This window comes from Neodiprion virginianus, chromosome 2 (assembly GCF_021901495.1).
Source record: "Neodiprion virginianus isolate iyNeoVirg1 chromosome 2, iyNeoVirg1.1, whole genome shotgun sequence".
NCBI lineage: Eukaryota > Metazoa > Arthropoda > Insecta > Hymenoptera > Diprionidae > Neodiprion > Neodiprion virginianus.
In genome coordinates this window covers 35,916,110-35,934,845 of record NC_060878.1, presented here as the reverse complement: position 1 = coordinate 35,934,845, position 18,736 = coordinate 35,916,110, and the positions used below count along the sequence as shown (strand labels likewise).

The following is an 18,736-nucleotide window of genomic DNA, read 5'->3' as shown; positions in this document are numbered from 1 at the left end:
GAATCATTGCCGTTGCCGATGCTATTAGAGGCACGCGTCACGGTGAAGAGAGAAATGTGAGGAAAAATTATACTCCCCGACTCCTCTCGGATTAGCCGATTTGAATTCGGTTTTACGCCGAATTTGAAGAGCGCAGCTTTTCTACGCCTCCGAGGCGGCCGATCACTCCGGCTTCGCTTAATCTTTACTGCGCCTCGTGCCGCGTGCGTGGACCAAGAAAGCGGCGCGTACCCGCGGTGACTCTTTATTATTTTCTCAGCTTGCAATAAAAAAGCCATGATTCGATCGTAAATTGTTTCAGACCGCGTAATAATTTTATTTATACCAGCCGTGTTATTTGAATATCAAAGAATCCCGCCGGGTCGGCCCGTATAAGCACTCAAATGCAACTGTATCATAATGTCGAAAGCTATACAAGCCGAAAATATAAGCCGCCGCTTAATACCGACGCTGCTGCCGAGTTGTTTATTTACTGCATTACTACACCGAGGGACACCCTGTTCTCCGCGATCACCAATCCCGTTACGATCAAGAAGCCGAACCGCTTTCCTTTCTCGCTTCCGCCTCCCTGTAGCCTTGTTTTTCTCAAAATTATACAATAAATCAAATTTTTGCCAATTTTTCATATCAAATTTCGTCATTTTCCAAGAAGATTTTCAAACTCACAACGCTAAGGTGTCGAAACAGCGTTCAATAACGGCTGCTCGATCGCCAACGACAACGTAGTACAACGTAGTGCAAGTAATTTATCGCTAACGAGCTGCTTATTAGCTAATTAATTATCGATAATTATTATAAGGAATTGTTCGCGGATTGTTCGCCCGTTAACGCTGATCGCGCCAACGCTGCAAACCCCGTCGTCTTCCGACAAGAATTATAAGAGTGCCTGGTGAGCGTGTCGTAAAATTATGTCCACGATCCCATAATTATTACCTGTATACATACACATCTGTTAGCAAAGGCTGCGACATCATTAGGGCCACCAAAGGCGAGGGTTCATCCACTCAGAAAAAGGTGACGCCATGATTACAACATTTCATGATTACTTACGTTTTTGCGTGATTACGAGAGATTATCTGACAAATAAATTTTACTTTGATTAAGATTTTTCTTTTCATCTTATCCTCTGAGATGTTACACGATGATTATTCGATCGGATGACCCCTCGAACAAAAATTTTCAACTGCGATTCCAGCTGATGTGAGATAATTTTAAACTATCCGATGTCTGATAACGTTTTATATTCTTCTGCCGAATTTATTTAGTTTTATTTCAAAGCAGCGAGATTTCACGTGTTGGAACTGCGAAGTACGTATACCTACGGCTGAACTTGAATTTCGGAGTTATACTCGAAAGGGAATCGCGTGACACGATTCACGCGTCGGTTTGCGTGGATGAATAATTTATCAGCTACAAGCCTCGCCCGTTATCTACAGAATTAGGAAGGCACGTTGATCGCGTGTTCGTTGGGTGGGTGGTGGTGACGTCGAAGACGTACGAGAAACCCCGCGTCAGCTGACGCCTCCGTTAGCTATCGACGCGACAATATAACGGACGTGCAAGTTAAACACGCAACAATTGGCGTGATTGCCGGAGCAATCGCTGAGGAAATGTCACCACTATACATAGATTTGCCTATTCCGACATCAGTTATTTTTTTTTTTTTATTTATTTATTTTTTTTCTTCAACTTTGCTCTTTTCAGTGTCCATGAAATTAATCGCGATGCTGAGTTTTTTGCCGCTGCACGGAGGACCGAGATTTAGCGAAGCATGTTTGTCTTTCTCCAAAATAAATCGATGTTTTTAATCACTCGGTTCCAATCTATAATCGATAAATCACACTTTCGCAATTTTTTTCGCTCCCCCCTCAGGTGTACTGCGAAATTCAAATCCCGCGAGCGGATAAAGTTTGCGCATGCGCACAATATACATGTACGTAACGGTTATACGGGGCTGTTGAATTAACATCATTAACCTTATTTCGGTCTTATTGGGCACCAAACGCCATACTCTTGCTCTAACTCATTTTAAACCAATGAGAATACAGAAAGAAATGTTGAAAAAAAAATGGAAAAAGAAAAAACTTATCTTTTCGATTTCCTTGGAATTTATAACATTTTTCTATTTTTAGTATTTTTATTTTTTTCCTCAAAATAACCTGTATATTCTTTTAAAAAACAATGTGAAGGCTCTCTGGTAATTTTTACAAATTTAAACAACCGACAGCTTACTCGCGATATCCATTTCAGTTGTTGGGCTATGACACGTCCCAGTATGCCAGCTATTAAGTTATGCTGAGGAAGTGTACCACTTAAGGTTCAACAGAAATTGACAAATTTCTACCTTGCATGTAACGTCATTTTGATAGATATAGTACAATTGTTCGTCTTTCAAATGTACAGTCACAATCTAAATTTTTATACCACGATCACGCATCGGTAAAATTCAAATGGTTCTAGGTGAGATTTTCGGGTAGGGGGTAAGTAGTCCAAAAATCAGAGTCGCGTGTCTCATAAACGGTCCCTATGATCAAAATACAATCTCTATGATGATAATTACACCGCTGAAACGACGAGACACTTGAATTACGTATCGAAAAGGTAAAACGGATCATCCCTGTATCGCTCTTCGGTCGCGGACTTGTCGGAAAAAAGGCGAAACTATAAGTGGAGGAAAAAAAAAAGGGTATCGAAAATCATCGCTCGGTTCAGGAGACAACAAACCGGCGGTCCTCGGCCTGATCGCGGGGGGGCCTCTGCACGCCGGGCGGGTGAATTTAAATTAATTAATGGCTGGTCCAGGATAAGACTCATCGGCCGTTAATTGGCAGCTTATAGACCCGTCCTCGTTAGCTGCAGACACTGTATCTACACGGAACTCTACACGTGTTTTCATGTACGTTTTCATCCGGCGCATCCCATATAGGTATAGGAGAGAAAGCCCATTAGCACAGGTGCGCGTCGGTGACTCGTCACGCTGTGTGTTCGGCGATACGAAACGGTTCACTGAACTGTAAGCCGTTTGATGACATAATCTCGGGGGGTTGAAGGGCCTGCCTATAACGACGCTGTACGATCGCACCTCGCGTCGTCCTCGAAGCGTCCCCGACAAATGGGCCTCTCCCGCTTCCGACGGTGGTCCACGATTTCGGAAACCTGCAGCCCACGACTACTTATTGGTATACATTAATCGACTTCGATTGCCGATCTATTTATAGGTTTCTATGAATGTCTGGTATGGATAAAAAGGGTTGGTGGTAATTTTACCGAGACTCCTCCACAGGCGCCGATATACCTACAACGACCTCCTCTTCTTTCCTCTGCATATACGTATATACGTCTCGCAGGTCTCAATACGGCAACAAATCATGCTCGCTTACGATTAACGAGTTTCTGAGATGATTTATACTTGCCGGTACTGGCGGAACTAATCTCTATTTGTTTATTTCCTTCAAGTTTATTTATTGTCAGTAATGGTGTGGTGGATTTCGTTTTCTCTTACGGGTTGATTTAGAGTTTAGAATATCGATAGCTTCGCGTCGGAAGAGCTGGATAATTTATCGCGGGAGGCTAGATCGCAAATCCGAAATATCTACGTCCCGTGATCCGTGGCTCCACCCAAGGCGTCTTTCGCCGTTTGATCAACGCCCGCGATTCTCCAAACCTCGTTGATCCCAGAACGCGGAATCATGTTCAGCCTTCCTGCAGCAGAATTGTGAGAATAACAGTTGCAGGCCGGGATGAATCACCGATGACTATGGGGAACGGCATTGTAATCTCGTGTCAATCTTTCGGGGCCATCTTTAGCGGGATGGAAATCCTGCAGCGGTAGTCTGGGCCGTGTTCCCAACTCCCACAACCCGGGATTGGCGTGGGCCACGAGACAATCGCCACCCACGAGCGATTCTCTCTCTTAACTTTACAGGGAGATCAAAGATTGACATTTTTTACCCATCGCAAGAATACTGTAGCCAATTAATTGCGCCTCGGCGACGACGAGGACTATTCAACCGGGCCCATGATAATGACCCATGAATACCCGGTGACGACCCTTAGGTTCTCTTCCCTGCAGCGCAGGGAATGACGAGCACCGTACGAGTATCCTCATTTTTATCCAGACGCTGGTGAGAAATCCCAATGGCAATTGGCTCGCGGATTGAGAAATAATCGAGAAATCGAGCGGCAGGAAAGTAATCTTCGCTGAATTTTCGGCTAATACCAGTGACTCTGGCTGCTTACAGCGACGCGAGGCGAATGAGAGCCAGCTCGCATCTGGGCGCCAGCTTGACGTGACCAACCGACTTCTGGTCACCGTCTGACGCGGCGTTGTTTCGCAGGGCTGATACGCGCCCGAGCCATGGATATTAATGTACTATTCCGAAAACTAATGATGCCCCTCGTCCGTTGTTCTGGTCTGCTTCCAGCGCGTTAGCCTTTTTCTTTGAGACCGTTGTGCGCTCCGACGGGGAGCGAAGAACTAACGCGCCACGGTATTTTTAAGCCCTCCGTTACATCGAAGTTGCACGAGGTCCCCGGAGCGTGCGATGCACGCGATTGTTTCTTACCGCAGAATCGACCATACGGATACATGCGCGTACGTACATACATGCGTGCAAGTGCCGGAAACGACGGACACGTATCGCGTTTTTTCTTTCCCCCGGTCAATTTAACACCGGGTAATTTATTCTCACGGATGCGATTGAGATTTCAACAGTTCCGAATGGTATCCCTTAACGAACCACCGGGTAATAACTATCAAATGCGTTAATTCTATCTTATGGGCCAGAGGCCCACGGGGGACCGTGAAACGACCGGTAAACCTGCGGCTAATACTGGACCATCAAACACGTGTGCTCAACACAAACCGTTAGGAAAGCTCGTTGATTATCAATCTTATGATCAACGATACACTTGCCGCTGATGCTGCGGGCTGATCACGGAGACATCGCGTCCTTTGACTCTCTTTGCATGGGTCCGATACGACCAAAAGACTACATGGATGATCACAACCGACGTTTGGTCAGAAGAGACGTGTGATGTGACATGTGTAATAGCGGTGCGCTTTGTGCGTTTAAACATTCGTTACGACTTCCGTAAACCGTTTATGACGTTTCTAAGACCATTGATCATTAATCGAATAACAAGGACAATCTTTATGGCAACTATTAAGTTTCTGATTCACCAATCACAGACTTTTATTAGTTTTCAAGAATCATCGAGTAGTCGATAATTTTTGTGACCAAAAGGTTTGGGGTTTTTTTTTGAGAAAAGAAGAAAGCCTCCAGTGAGAAATTTGCTCAGAGGGTAAATCGAAGACTTTGAAAAGTCACAAGAAATTAAATCAGTCCCATATATCTCGGCTGCAGCAACATGCGTGTTTATCAAAAACTTGCTATGCAAGAAAGATTTCACAGATTTGAAGATAGAGAAAATCGTGTCGTATCCGTCGGAACAAACTTTTACATTTATACATACACTGTATGTTTAATTTCACGCACACACGCATGCACGCATAATTTCATCACGAAAAAATTGCCGCGGCGAATTTAACGATAAGAATCAGATCGGTGTAGGGGGGGGGGACTATACCTACCGCCAGTTGGAATTGTCAGGGCGTGCAACGTCGCGGTGTAACTTCCCGGTGCACCGCAACGGGCGATAACGTTTCGGTAATGGCAGATCGCAACACGGAAGGATCCGGTCGAGGACTTTCCCGTAGAATTGCGTGTGTGGTCCCTTCCGTTCCCGGATCCCCCTTCCGGGGCGAATGCTGGTCCCTCTTTCCCGCCACGTCTCTGTGTTGCGGATTCGTTTCCTTCCGCGGTCGCCGCCTCCGCTGCGCTGAAAGAACGTCGCGATGATTGATGACTCCTGGGGGCCTGGCTCTCGGGAAACTGACACGCCGCCACGTATCGTTTCCTTCCTTGGGGAGGCTTGGGATCTCGTTTCTCGAAGACGTCTTGCGGCCATTATAGATTGCGACCACGGCTCCTCCTAGTCGCGTAAAGTGCAGGGCCGGCGAACCGCTTGTCTAGTCGACCAGCCGGTTTTCATGAATTACGAATGATCAATCTCACGGATCTATGTTCCACTACGTGCCGTACGCGTCATTGTATATCAGTTTTTGCACTGCAGGCGGCTGCAGCCTTCACTCCGTCATTTCGACGTTCCCTTTCTTTCCACCAGCTTCCGCACTGATCCAACAAATTTTGACCAGCGCTTTATTACAGGATAAAAATTTCAGATCTGTATGTAATTTGGACATGCTATAGTGCACACTGACGCGTGAAGATCCGTCAATTTTTAGGTCGTTAATTAGGCCTTGCCGTCCAGTACGAATAACAGGTTCACCAATTTTTTCTCGTTTTCGAATCCTCAGCACTTCCTGTCGCCGGGGAAAAAATACGACCTAATGTGTTTTTAATGTAAAAGAGTCTGATCTCTCCGAATGTGTAATCCATCTCAACGTAATTCCTCTGCAGAAACTCGAAACAAAATTCAAAAAAACACGTTCTTTTGAAATTCACAGATCTGTACACGGAGAGGTTTTAAAAAATGAATTGTTTTTAATTTTTTATGTGAAAATGAGACTTTCTCTGGTATACCCTGCATCTGCAGCGATTCGCGAATATTATATAATTCAGCACTGCAGTTACCCAGAATTAAGGAGAGTGACAGAGAGAGGGGGTGGAAACGAAGGGAAGGCTGCGAAACCGCGAAGTTGACGTTCGGTGTCCCGCGGTGGGGTTCGCGATACCCGCAAGACGCGGATTATGCACCGCAGGGCGCTTGTTGCGCGCCAACTTACAAACCTCCTTACAGATCGTTACTTCTTCGACAAGGCCCACACATAAATCGGCGCGCTGCAACTTCAACGGGGAAACTTACGCCTGGTGGCCACCCGGAGGTCAGGGGCCACCGTAAATATAGTATACGCGAGGACACCTGCTGCGCCACTCGGGTCCCAACCCCTGCTTGACGCTCGAGAGATTTCTCTAACCCCGATCACCGGATCGCCCACCTTATTCGTTCCTTCGATTAACTCGATCCCTGAATTACGAGCGTCCAGGTCCAGGTATGCTCATCTTCTACTCGGAGATCGTCTAAAATTTGCAGCTCTGGATTTCAACTTCTTTTCCACTTCTGTATCGGCGTAGTCTTCCATAATTTATATTTTTTTTTTATTTATTTCATCTCTTTAATAGTCCAATCGCGTTGTATAAATATTTTTTGCTCGTACGATCAAAAATTGTTCGATTTTATCGCGTGACGATTCTACAAGGAAATCATAAAATTTTCATACATATTTATCGCTACGTGATTTAAATTTTTTTTTTTAAATATTATGATTGGGTAATTAATAAGAATTTAAAGAAGCAACTTTTCAACATTTCACCTCGTGTAAAAAAATTCACGAAACTCGTAGGCAGGTCGTAAATTAATTTCGAGCGGTGGTCGAAACAACTTTAGCGACAGAGTCGATCGTCAATTACTGCTGAATTACACGCACATAATCCTTTTTGTAACAGAAATTAAAAATAGTGAATATTATTACTAGAGATAGTAAAACAGTGGAGAAACTTGGTACTCTGGAAGGCTGCGGATTCGGTGCCGAATGGATGCACGCATATTCCGTTATATACGCACGTGTGTGAATAACTTGAGATTTTCGTACTTGATTTTCTTTTTCAATCATTCCACTTTTACTAGTCTCATTATTAATTCACTAATAAAGAACATTATTTACGGTGCGTGCCTTTGGCACGGCGCGTCCTCGGGTCAAGGATCAAATCAATTATAGCTCGAGCATAAACAAGCTGCGGTATAGTCCACTATTGGATCGGCGCAGACATCGCCGTCTCTCACGCACAGCACACCGAGCGTAGATGATACACGTACTCGAAGATATCCACGTATGTATATAAATTACTCGACGTACACGTAAGCCGCACGAATAACTAACGTGCGGCCTAAGGCGAAACTTAACCGACGTGTCGATATGTAACGCGGCGTCCAAAGTCCGTTCGGCGATAGTCACGACTCCCCCGTGTGATCTTGTTCGCGAAATAATACGTATGTAATATTCCCTCTGCCTGTTTACGCGACGCTGACAAACTCCCATGATTATAATGCCGATTGGCCAGCGCGGCCATCTTTCGGAGATTATTATTAGTCCGCGCGTCCGAGGCCTCCGCGAAGCGAGGCAAGCTTTGAAGAATTTTTTTATTCATCACCGTTACGGATAATCGACTCGACTTGGGAGAGAAGGAAATATCTCGGACATCTGAGAGAATCGTTCGCTTCTCGTTAGAAACTATAATGCAACCTGCAACGCGCCGCATCCGAGCTCTGGCGTGATCAATGCCAGGGATGCTTTCTCGGGCAATCGCGTGCTCGGATACACTAATCCGGACCCGGAGACCAGCGAACTCCGGTTCTTTCCGACTTGGCGCTTCGGGCCCCAGCCCATCACCTCCAGGGAGCCATAACTTAGATAGTAATTAACAAGTTGAATCAATAGCGGAGGCTAAAAAGTTGTTGCCGCTCTTGGCTCTCGGCCGGAAGATTACACGGGTCCTATTGAAGACCATAAGTATGCAGGTGGCGTAAAACAGGCGTCTATTTGTTACTTTTATTTATAGTGCGTACGCGTATGCTGACTCCGATTTAATGTAGATTTCAACCGGTAAATCATTTGCCTCTGATCCCGCCGACCAAACTGGGAAAACACGTGTTCTCCGCTGGAGGTGGTCCTCTCTCTCTCTCTCTATCTCTCCGCCCGCGGTTCATTTCTCCTGGCTCGTTCTAATCCTTTGACATGGGTCGTGATTCATTGCTTAATTTTTAATTTCCAATTCCTTCATTTTACCCTACCGTACTATACGATACCACGCGCTGAAAGGCACACGGTTCGCCGGTGGTGAATGTCTTCGGGGAAACGGAACATACGGAAAAACTTTGATATTCTATGTAGTTCTCGAGGAGGATCATTTCTGTCAACGCGATACTTGGATATCAGCCAATTCATGGCAATAAGTTTTTCCGGCGAAAACAGAAGCAAAATTACAAGCATTCTTACTCCAAAGTTTCGAAGATGAACGTTCTTTGATGTCGACTGCAAAGTCGGAGGAAATGGCGCCAAGGGTACGTCGATATTCCGCACAGAGGAAGCCATAAAGTATCCGCGATTCCGTTTCTTCCGACGAGATAGACCGAAAGATACCGGCTCGAGGCGAATACCATCGGAAAGTTCTGAGTGAACCGGAGCCAAAACGATCTCACCCTGGGAAACCGACATTACTCAGTAGCGTTCGGGCGTGATGTTTGTAGCATGAAATATAGGAGCAGCATGTTTCTGTCACACGGATGAACTGAAGGGGTGCTGCTGCCTAGAAGAATTCCGGGATCGACAGATGAACCAGCGTTTGTCACGGCGGATGCCGCACCGAGTGTTCAAAAATTGGTCGCCGATTTAGAAGCGACAACGCCCAGACGACGTGCAACACGTGTTCGATGACGTAAGGAAATAGCAAGGAAAAGAAGACACACGGACGAATAATACGTGTAATAAGAGGAGAGGCGAATATGCGTAGGTGTTTTACGCCGGGTCGTTCTTCGGCGACGAAACCATTTCGGCTCCTTATTTTCGTGGGCTGATAATAGGGGAGCGTGCAGTTGAAAATAGGCATGACGCCCCTAGGAAGTATAAATCTCTTTCTTGCAAGTTTGGAAGCCCTTAGGAGCGAAACGATCCCGGGTAACACCTTCCGCGTGGAAGGGGGATTCCCAACGAGGCCGGTCGTCGTCGCCGCGGCGTGGCAGCGGCACAGGGGATACCTTACCTACCTAATTATTTGTTTGCGTTAGTCGACGTGCCCACGGTAGGCGTTCTCGCCTCCGCCACCTTTTGTTTAATGATTTACCCGGTGCTCCCGGGAGCATGACGTCCGGTCTGGACCAAGTGAACCGTGGCGAACTATCGGGATATTGCCTGGTTAGGTCCTACCTTGGCCATGAATTTACCTACGCCGTACTTACGCCTCGACATAAACGCAACCGTCCAGCGTGAGCTTCTTGCTGCCGACTCTTCTCCTTCTCTCTTCATCATATCCGGTCGTTCTCATTGCGGCGGCTGACTGCAGTCGCTCGCTCGACCGACCGAAGGATCGCTCCGGAGACGTGAAAAAGAAATTATTATACCTCTTCGGTGAATAATCCGCGCGGCGATGGCACGCTTTGTGCCTCTACCTCGACCAGGGTTACGGTTTCTTTCTCGACACGTTCGCCCTTCTTAATGGTTCACTGAAAACCGATCGTAGTACTCTCGTTTAAAAAGCCCTTAAATAAGGGACTTCCGTTACACATAAATATGTGTGTATAGCGTATGTTTGTTTTTCTTCTCCTTGGTTACGAACCCCATCTCGCGTACCCGCTCTTATTTTCGTTCTTGCCTTAACCGCACGATCATTCTGTCCGTGGTCAAGGCTCCAACCGCGGGCTACTTCAGGGTGTGAAACACGTGGGGCGACCAAGGAGGCAGGGACCACGTGCTTCCCGACCTCCGTAACACGGTGTACGCTGCAGGCACAAGGAACCTGGTCAAGGGTTCGGACGAATCGGCGGCGAGTTACACAAGCGAGGAAGTAGACGACCAGCCCGACACCCTGGCGCCAGGATATGTTACGCGACCCGTCTGCGAGGGCGTCGTTGGGGAAGCCTGCAGCGCTCCTCGTCCCTCCCCGTCTCATGTTCCTCGGGGTCTCCCGCGGGACGCGGAGGTAATGACGCGTGCAGAACCAAGATTCCGGGTATCACGGTGGTCCGGATTCTACGCAATCAAGCTGCGCGCTCTCTGACGTTGGATTTTTCTTCCCCGTACTCGGTGAGTTTATCATCATTGCGTGAACCAGTTTTTTCTCAGCCCCCCCTCGTCCTGAAATCCCCCCCAATTGTGCGACCCGATGCCGTTTGTGTCAAATGTTGCCGCTTTCAAACCGTTCGTTCATTCATCGGGAAGGATAAGTTCTCCGGTACAATGGTCCGGTGTCAACGAGACCCGCCCACTTGGTCCAATTTCGAGCCGATACTTCCGGATCATGTCGGGACCATCGTCTTTGAAAAGTTGTGTTAGAAACATGACGTAACTCGACACTTTATGACCATTTTTGTGGTCAAGGGAAAGAAAAAGATGCGGACCGCATAGTCGCAGCTGGTTTCAAGAGGACATCACACTATACATGTATGTTTTCGGATTGCCTAGTTCTTTCGACGGGATATACGACAGTTGGACGAAGATTTCTATGGTGTCTGACCAATTTTTGTAGTTTTCTACCGCATATTACCATTTCCGAAAGTAATTAACGTCTGATTGGAATTCTGTACCACATCAGTCGATTACTGGATCAAACCATTATTCCCAACAACCAAGACTGTAATGCGAAGGACATATCAATGTATCATCTCTACACTGGTGGATTCTACGTACGGCTTTTCTGAATTCCCCCAATCAATCTAATTGCCTCGACGTTTACTTTGACTGCGATGGTACATAAACTTTGTCAAAATCTGATTTAACAAGCCGTCCGTCGAATCTCCGCTCCACCGTATCATCGCATTCAGTAAAGCCTATTTAGCTTCGCTCAAGCTCAAGCTCGAGTCGAGACGCGAAGATTTTCCATTGGGTAGAAGGTATAAGGTGTTACGTGAATCGAAAAGCAGAGGGTGTTTCCAGGCTGAGCATTGCGAAGCGTTGTAGAATTGAAGTCTGGGGAGGAGAAGGCGCGTATAGACCGAGGAGATTCACAGTATCTTGAGATAGCGTCTGAAAAGGGTCGGTGAAATAATACCGTTCGCCTCATTAGCGAAATTCTGGAGGCTCTTTCTCCTCGTCTGACCGATACTGACAAGCTTGCAGGAGATAGAAGTGCGAAGCTGTTTACTTTTGTATACCCGACACACATTTCAGCGAAACAACTCGGATAAGCTTGAACTGGAATCAGTGAAACGCGAAACAGCCACGCCGTGTTCTCCGCATTCATCGCGAAACTCCAGATCGAAATCCAGAGTCGTGCGAGCAGTCCATGCAAGAGTAGCACCCTCGGATCACCTTCCGACTTCCCCTTCATATCCGCAGCGGGCCTTACGGACCATACGTAACGCCATTTTGCAACAAAGTGGATATTAATCACAGCTCGCGAAGTGTGAATTGATTTATTACAATGTTCAATTAGCTCGTTTCGTCTTCGCCGGCTACCTCGCGCTACCGTGGTCATTAGGGCCCCGCTAATCTGTTTGATGAATATCATCCTGGTCTTTGGGTCTCGAAGGGTCGCGAGCTCAGCGCCGACGTGCGGTCGTATCGCACAATTAGAATAGATTTAGACGTTTCTTAACGAACAATGCGGCTCCTCAGGTACCGAGAGAAGTGCTCAGGGCCGCTATATTGATTATCCCACGCGTGATTAATACGTTTTTATTAGCACCATTCAGCGCCTCTGACTTGCACGATTCTCTCGGCGTAAAGTAACTCCTGTTCAGCTGTAACGCTCAGCTCGCATTTCGTTCATTACCACCGCACGTCGTTGTGTATTAACGACATCGCCACGTTGTTGCATTTCCGGATTTTCAATCGGGCAATCTGTCGTCTCGATACCATAGATGCCACAGATACAATATAAGCAGGGTGTCTGCGCCTCGAGATCGAGCGGATAAGGCACTCGCTCTTCGTTGGGTATCCGACCCTATTCCTCGCGTTGCAAATCAGCAATATCAGTTTTGACAAGGCCCCTTAACCGGTACAATAGGCAACGTCGTTCCGTCCCTCCCCAGCGCCCGGGAATAATCATACGACCAGCCGATCACGTATCAATGAACTCTATTCAGCACCCCAACACCAGTTAATGATTCTACGCTTACCCCCTTACCTCGCCAGGTGCGTCCTGATCTTTCTGCCACCCTGGGTCCCGGCTCCTGTCTGTCTGTACCCCATTGTTGCCCTCGCAATTACCTCGCATTGTTGACGATCCGAACAACGGATTCGCTTGCTACGGTAATATATTTGTATCTCTACGTATAAACTCGTCAAGCTTAACTGTCACATTGTTCTCGTTTCTATAAACCGCCGTCTTTTACCGTCGCACTACGGTTTCGCTCGTTGAGCAATTTTCGTACATGCAACGGTTACCAACGACGAGTATGCGGCACGTACTTATTGTTGATAATCGGTAGTCTGGTCACTGACAAATTTACATTATTCACTACCATACTTGTCGTAGTGAGAAGTGGTTGCAGTGCCGTGAAGATTTCCGTTTCGCCGTGACTTTTACCTTAAGGGTCCAGATTCTTTCTGCTATGCCCTATTTCACAGCGTCGTGAAAAATATGGAAACCACATGACAGCTGAGACAAGGATCGGTGCGTTTATGTCCCAGAGGTAACGCGGCTGCTCGTTCCTTCTTGTTACCTCGTCATCGTTTCTAAAAATATCCTTCAGGGACCCGGATATTCGACGCCGATTTATATTCTCATCCGTTTCCGGGTCGCTTGAATGATGACCCGTACCTACGTTGAGTCTCAAACGTTGAACCGTTAGCGTTACGCGTGGAACGATTAATCCTGCCACGGCTTATACTAAATTGAAACAGGTTGCTAATTAATCTCCGAGAGTTCGTAGTCGATCTTTAACGTGGTTTCTTTTTTTTTTCTTCTTCTTCTTTTATTCCTTCATTATCGAGCTGTAGGTACGCGAAGAGTGGTTTGTTACGGCGAATTCATTACCAGCGCGAATCCGCTGATGCGACTTATGCCGGGAACTTGCACGGAGAGCTGCCGCCCGGCATGATTAAGTCCTAAACACCACACGAAACCGCAGGGCCTGCACCCCTACCCCCGGAGTCACGTGTCGGTTTCGAATTTGTATCAAATTGCAAGGGCCAAGGGTCCGGCTTGCGCACGCAGCGAGAGTCCCGCTCCTCCCGGCTGCACCATCAATCCCGGTGGGTGTGACATGGCGGGTCCGCGAAGGGCGCGCGAGTGCCAAAATGGCAAAATTCCGTAATAAACTGGCGCGGGCTTCGCCTGTATGGGGTGGAATAGAGTTCGCAGACGTGTGAGTAGATGTACACATATATTCCAGCAAACGGACGGGCAGGGGATTCGCTGGAGCGTCTGCAGTGGGGGGAGGACGACGAGGAAAGGGTCTGACTGGAGCGGCGTTTCCTCCTAACGAAGGCAATTTCATTCTTCGAAGGTACCGGGGGCAAGATGATAAAGAGGCGACGGGGGGGCGTGTGGGGGGGGGGGGGACGCCCGTCTCTAACAACGCGGGCTGCGTCAAGTTTCAGACGTGGAAAAGTGGATCTGGAAATAACAAAGTGGAAAATGGAGAAACGCGGAGTGATGCCGGAGCTGGAGAAGATGGTCGCTGACTTTGATGCGGGAGGGAGAAATAGTTATTTTTCTGTACCATTTTTTTTTTCTTTCTTTCTTTTCACCAGGTAAATTTTCGGTATATAGAGCGTTATATAACGCGCGCTACGTAACGTGTGCGCAAATTTAATAATTATACGTGTTATCCATGCCTACATATAATATTATGTATGTAGCCGTTTTTCATGTATGCGGGATAAAAATTCTCGAGTCCTTCATTGCTCGCCTCCAATTAACGATGGGTTACGCGAACGCGGTGCTGTAACATAATTTTGCAACATGTTTTTATGGGAATACGTTATTTTTTTTTTGCGCTCCTTTTCTTTTTCAATTAATTTTTTTCCGCTTCTCTTCCTTTTTTCACGCAAATTGATATTTACTTTACTGACCGTGCGTACGTACACTCAGAGTTTGAAGGGACGGCTCTTGCCGCGGGACGGTAAAAGGGTAACTAACAAGCGTGACAAACAAATGCGCATTCAGCGATGCTCCCTGCGTTCGCTAATTGATTGATTGCGCAGTCAAACATTGCGCTTTAATTTCATCCATGCAGCACCGCTTCGCCGTTCATTTCTCGCTCTCTCCTTCTCTCTACGCGAGCTGCGGCTTTAATTCCCCGTTTCACCGGATATCGAATATCGAATACCGTAGTAGATCGGACTCCATTCGGCGTACAGTTTATTTAAATATACATAATACCACAAGACGAACAACAATTATGCATCGTTGAATTTCGTCCTGCAGGTTGAAGAGGTCATCACACGTCGAGTTGTAATACGAACCGCAGGTTAGGCGCATCGCGTGTCTCCCAGCCCTCCCGCACGTATGTAATCGTTATTCGTGCTCCGTGTAATGACTCGGCGGCTCCCGCAGCAGGTCCACCTTTTCACATACCTACCCCAGAGAGCGCGGTAAGTGGGATGATCACCGTCCGCCCCTGCGGTTAAATCATCTCCATTTTACGGGGAAATATGTTCCGGGTTTTCGCCGTATAACGTACATTACCGACAGACAACAGCTCGGGGCCAAAATTCAACGCACCCCCGTTCGCAGCCTAGGGGACGAAATCAGGCATGAAACGTGCGCGAATACGCGGCTGTCTCTGCGCGAGTGTGTGTGCGGGTGTGTGGGTGTTTCAAGGCACATCCTTACACGTAACGGGACGGACGTAACACCCGGCGTTTGTGTGCGGGAACGCGGGAAACGCACACGGCGAAAACCCGCGCCACCGTCGACACGTGAACCTCGATTTGCCTCCAACCCCCAATTAGCGGGAACTTGCTCGGCTCGACGCCACCCCCAACCCCCGACCCTCGACGTCCTCCAGCCTCCGCCTCGCCCGCCGCTTCCCCGGCTCGCGATTCCGCTCAAAGCCGACGCTAACGAGCACGTGGAAGTCACGTGGAAGACGGCGTCGACGACGAACCGGTATTCGCGTGCAGGGCTTCAAAACTCACGTGAATGTGACAGGTGAAAGCGTGTCGCTTTTCTCGTCGAGGTGCTTAGTATATCACGTATGGCAACGCTTTAAAGATTAAAAATTTACTTCCGAAGAGTATGAACATTTTTTTACAAACTCAAGTTACACGTTTCTCCCTACGAATATTGTTTGCGCATTATTTTTTCACGAATAATTTCTGTGCTTATTCATTGGAAGCTGATGAATAACGATCGGAGTTCCTTACGACCAGGACATCGTAACTTAAGATCCAAATAGTATAGGCACACGTACGGGGAATTGTTGGTTTTATTTTTATCCCCGTCTTCCGTCTAGTCGTCGACGTCGGTGGCGAAGGAAGGCGAGGGTGACGCCTGGCGTCTAACGAATGATAAGTGTGGAACGAAGCCGCGAGGCGCGCCCATCCAGAGAAAAACACATGTTTTTAATGTCACTGTGACAAAAACTCACCCTGCGGCGTCTAATTTCATAGATTACCCGTGCAGGTTTCATGCCCATGCGATTACGAAAAATCTAGCGTGACTAATTTCGAAAACTTAGAGTAACCCTAATAGACGATATTACACCGTTGCGTTACGCCTATAATACCTGCGATCACGGGTGGTGAATGCTGCAGTCTCGTAACCGCAAAACCGGTCTTTCCGAGAACAGGTTTTGCGTTACTCAATTCAAACTCTCATAATTTTTACCCTCTTCCTAGGCAAAAAAAAAGAGTGCCAACAGTTTCTCCCTAATTCCGTTGATAATTAACGAACCGATACAAAAGACTGTCCAATCGAGGATGCCTAACAAAAAAGAATGGACTGAAATTCAGGAACAAAGCAACTCTGGCGGTTTACACCCGAGAATAAAGGGCAGGAAGACAGTGACCCATAAATCCAGTTTTTCCCCCTAATTGTACCAGCCATAAATTCATTTAACGTCTTTATTCGCTTGCAATATGGTCCTATGATGCGGTTGTCGCCTGGTTACTGCCGAGGGGAACGATCCTCAAGGGTCGATACAAGACCGCTTATACGAGTCCTAGAAATCCAGGCAGGGTCGAATTAAAAATTTCCAGTACACCAACAAATTCAGGATCGCTTTGTACTTCAGGGGTTTAATTCGGGAAGTGGACTTTCAACTTTTTGTCATTTTTAGAATGGTTCTCTTTACGCCTTAACAATGCGAGCGACAAGTCGCGGAATCAATATTTTAGAATATCGTATAATCTTGACATAAAGCGCCTGGTCCAACCTGTGATATTTGTTTCCCCGATTACGAGCAGCATTAGCTTCACTTATCTGTCAGGTTGGTCACGGGTAGCGTATATTCAATTGGTTGTACGCTACAGGGAGCATATGCCAGGATTTGGGTCCCCGGAGGGTTGCGGGAAAAGTGGCCACCCTCCAATTACCAGCCGGAATATCCTCTGCCCTCGGCGCAAAGTTCACCGTGTTCTCTCTTCTCTCTTCTCTCTTCTCTCCATGAGCACGAGGATTCGGCAGGGTCGCCACCCCTACCCTCGAAAACTACTTCATTACGCTGACAACCGTGTTGACTTGTATTGTGTCCCGCTGAAGAGATCTCCCCCTCCTCCATTGAAATAATATCTGCGACGAATCGCTTGCACTTCGCTCGTCCGCCCTTGAATCGCCCTGCGATCGCTCTTAACCCACCGGAGCCTTTACAATCCCCTTGCGAAATCTGCGATTGAGATTTACGCGCCGTTTCAACGGGGCCGAATGATCGACGGACCGATAAGACCGGACACGTGAAGAACACCTGCGACCTGAACGCAAGGAATATCCGCTATACCCCTCATCTCGGATCTTCTGGATCAGGGCGTAATGTTTTCACTCTCAAACGTGATTCATCTCTCTCTGTCTCTCTCTCCCGATGGAACTTTCTGAGTCTTAATCGAAAATATACGTAATAATTATTGCAGAATTCGGTCTTCAGCTGGCCTCAAGTGTGCCTCGTTGTTAGAGAAGGGAGAAGAAACGCAGCAGCAGCATCACCATCAGCAGTAGCAGAAGCACACCACGGCAAATAAGAAGTCTCTTAGCTGTAGGCTGATAAATGTTGTTTCTCTTCGAGTAAAGCATCCAGCTAATATGTTACCCGACAACTAGCCAGGCCCGACTAAGTTCCAAATCAAACAAGTTTTAATCTACCGTGTAAACAGAGAGGAGGGAGCCTGTTTAGAGAATGCCCGGTTTGTGTGCTCAAGGAAACAGGAAGGCCTGTTCCAAGCGCTGAAAACCTGCGTTGAGTCAAACAGGCGTTAATTTTTGAAAATTTTACGAGGTCCTACGAAACCTTGACCTTTTTTTTCCTATAGTTTCTGCTTCCTCTCAACGCCCAGGCTTAATATTTTCTTTTATGTTCGTTCCAAATTTATAGAATCATTACAGTTAAAGGGGTTCTTTGAGGGATTAATAAAAATGCCCTCACGATCATCTGTCATGTCCTAATTAATCTTCAAGGAAATAATTCTTCAAAGGAATCAGATGACTCATTGCTCGGATTTGGAATGTAGAGGACATTCGGTGCAACATATATGCGATATTTAATTTTCGCAGTACGTTTAAAAAATGTCACTCCATGTTACAACTGGCGAGCTCACTATCTGAGGCATAAAAACTACATGGCTAAAGTCCAGGTCAAGAGTCCGGGGACTCAAATCACGCAAGGAGGTCAACAGGTTCAATCGTTTCTCTCTCTCTAATCCGATAGAGCACCGTCTTGCCTCGGTAGCCAATGGACCACACGTATCTATACTGCACCGATCTGTCGCACAGTGAAATGCATAGCCGAGAAGAACCGACCTGCGCAGCTCAATTCGAAAACCACGATTCGAGTCCACGCG

General features: G+C 47.1%; 1 protein-coding gene across 1 annotated transcript in view; it reads left to right on the top strand.

Moving 5' to 3' along the window:
- LOC124298073 (LIM/homeobox protein Lhx9) overlaps positions 1-18,736 on the top strand; it is a 68,083-nt gene that overhangs the window by 3,820 nt on the left and 45,527 nt on the right. The window contains exon 2 of the mRNA XM_046749648.1: positions 10,485-10,882. The gene's annotated coding sequence lies outside the window, so the exon portion shown is untranslated. The remainder of the gene's footprint in view (positions 1-10,484; positions 10,883-18,736) is intronic.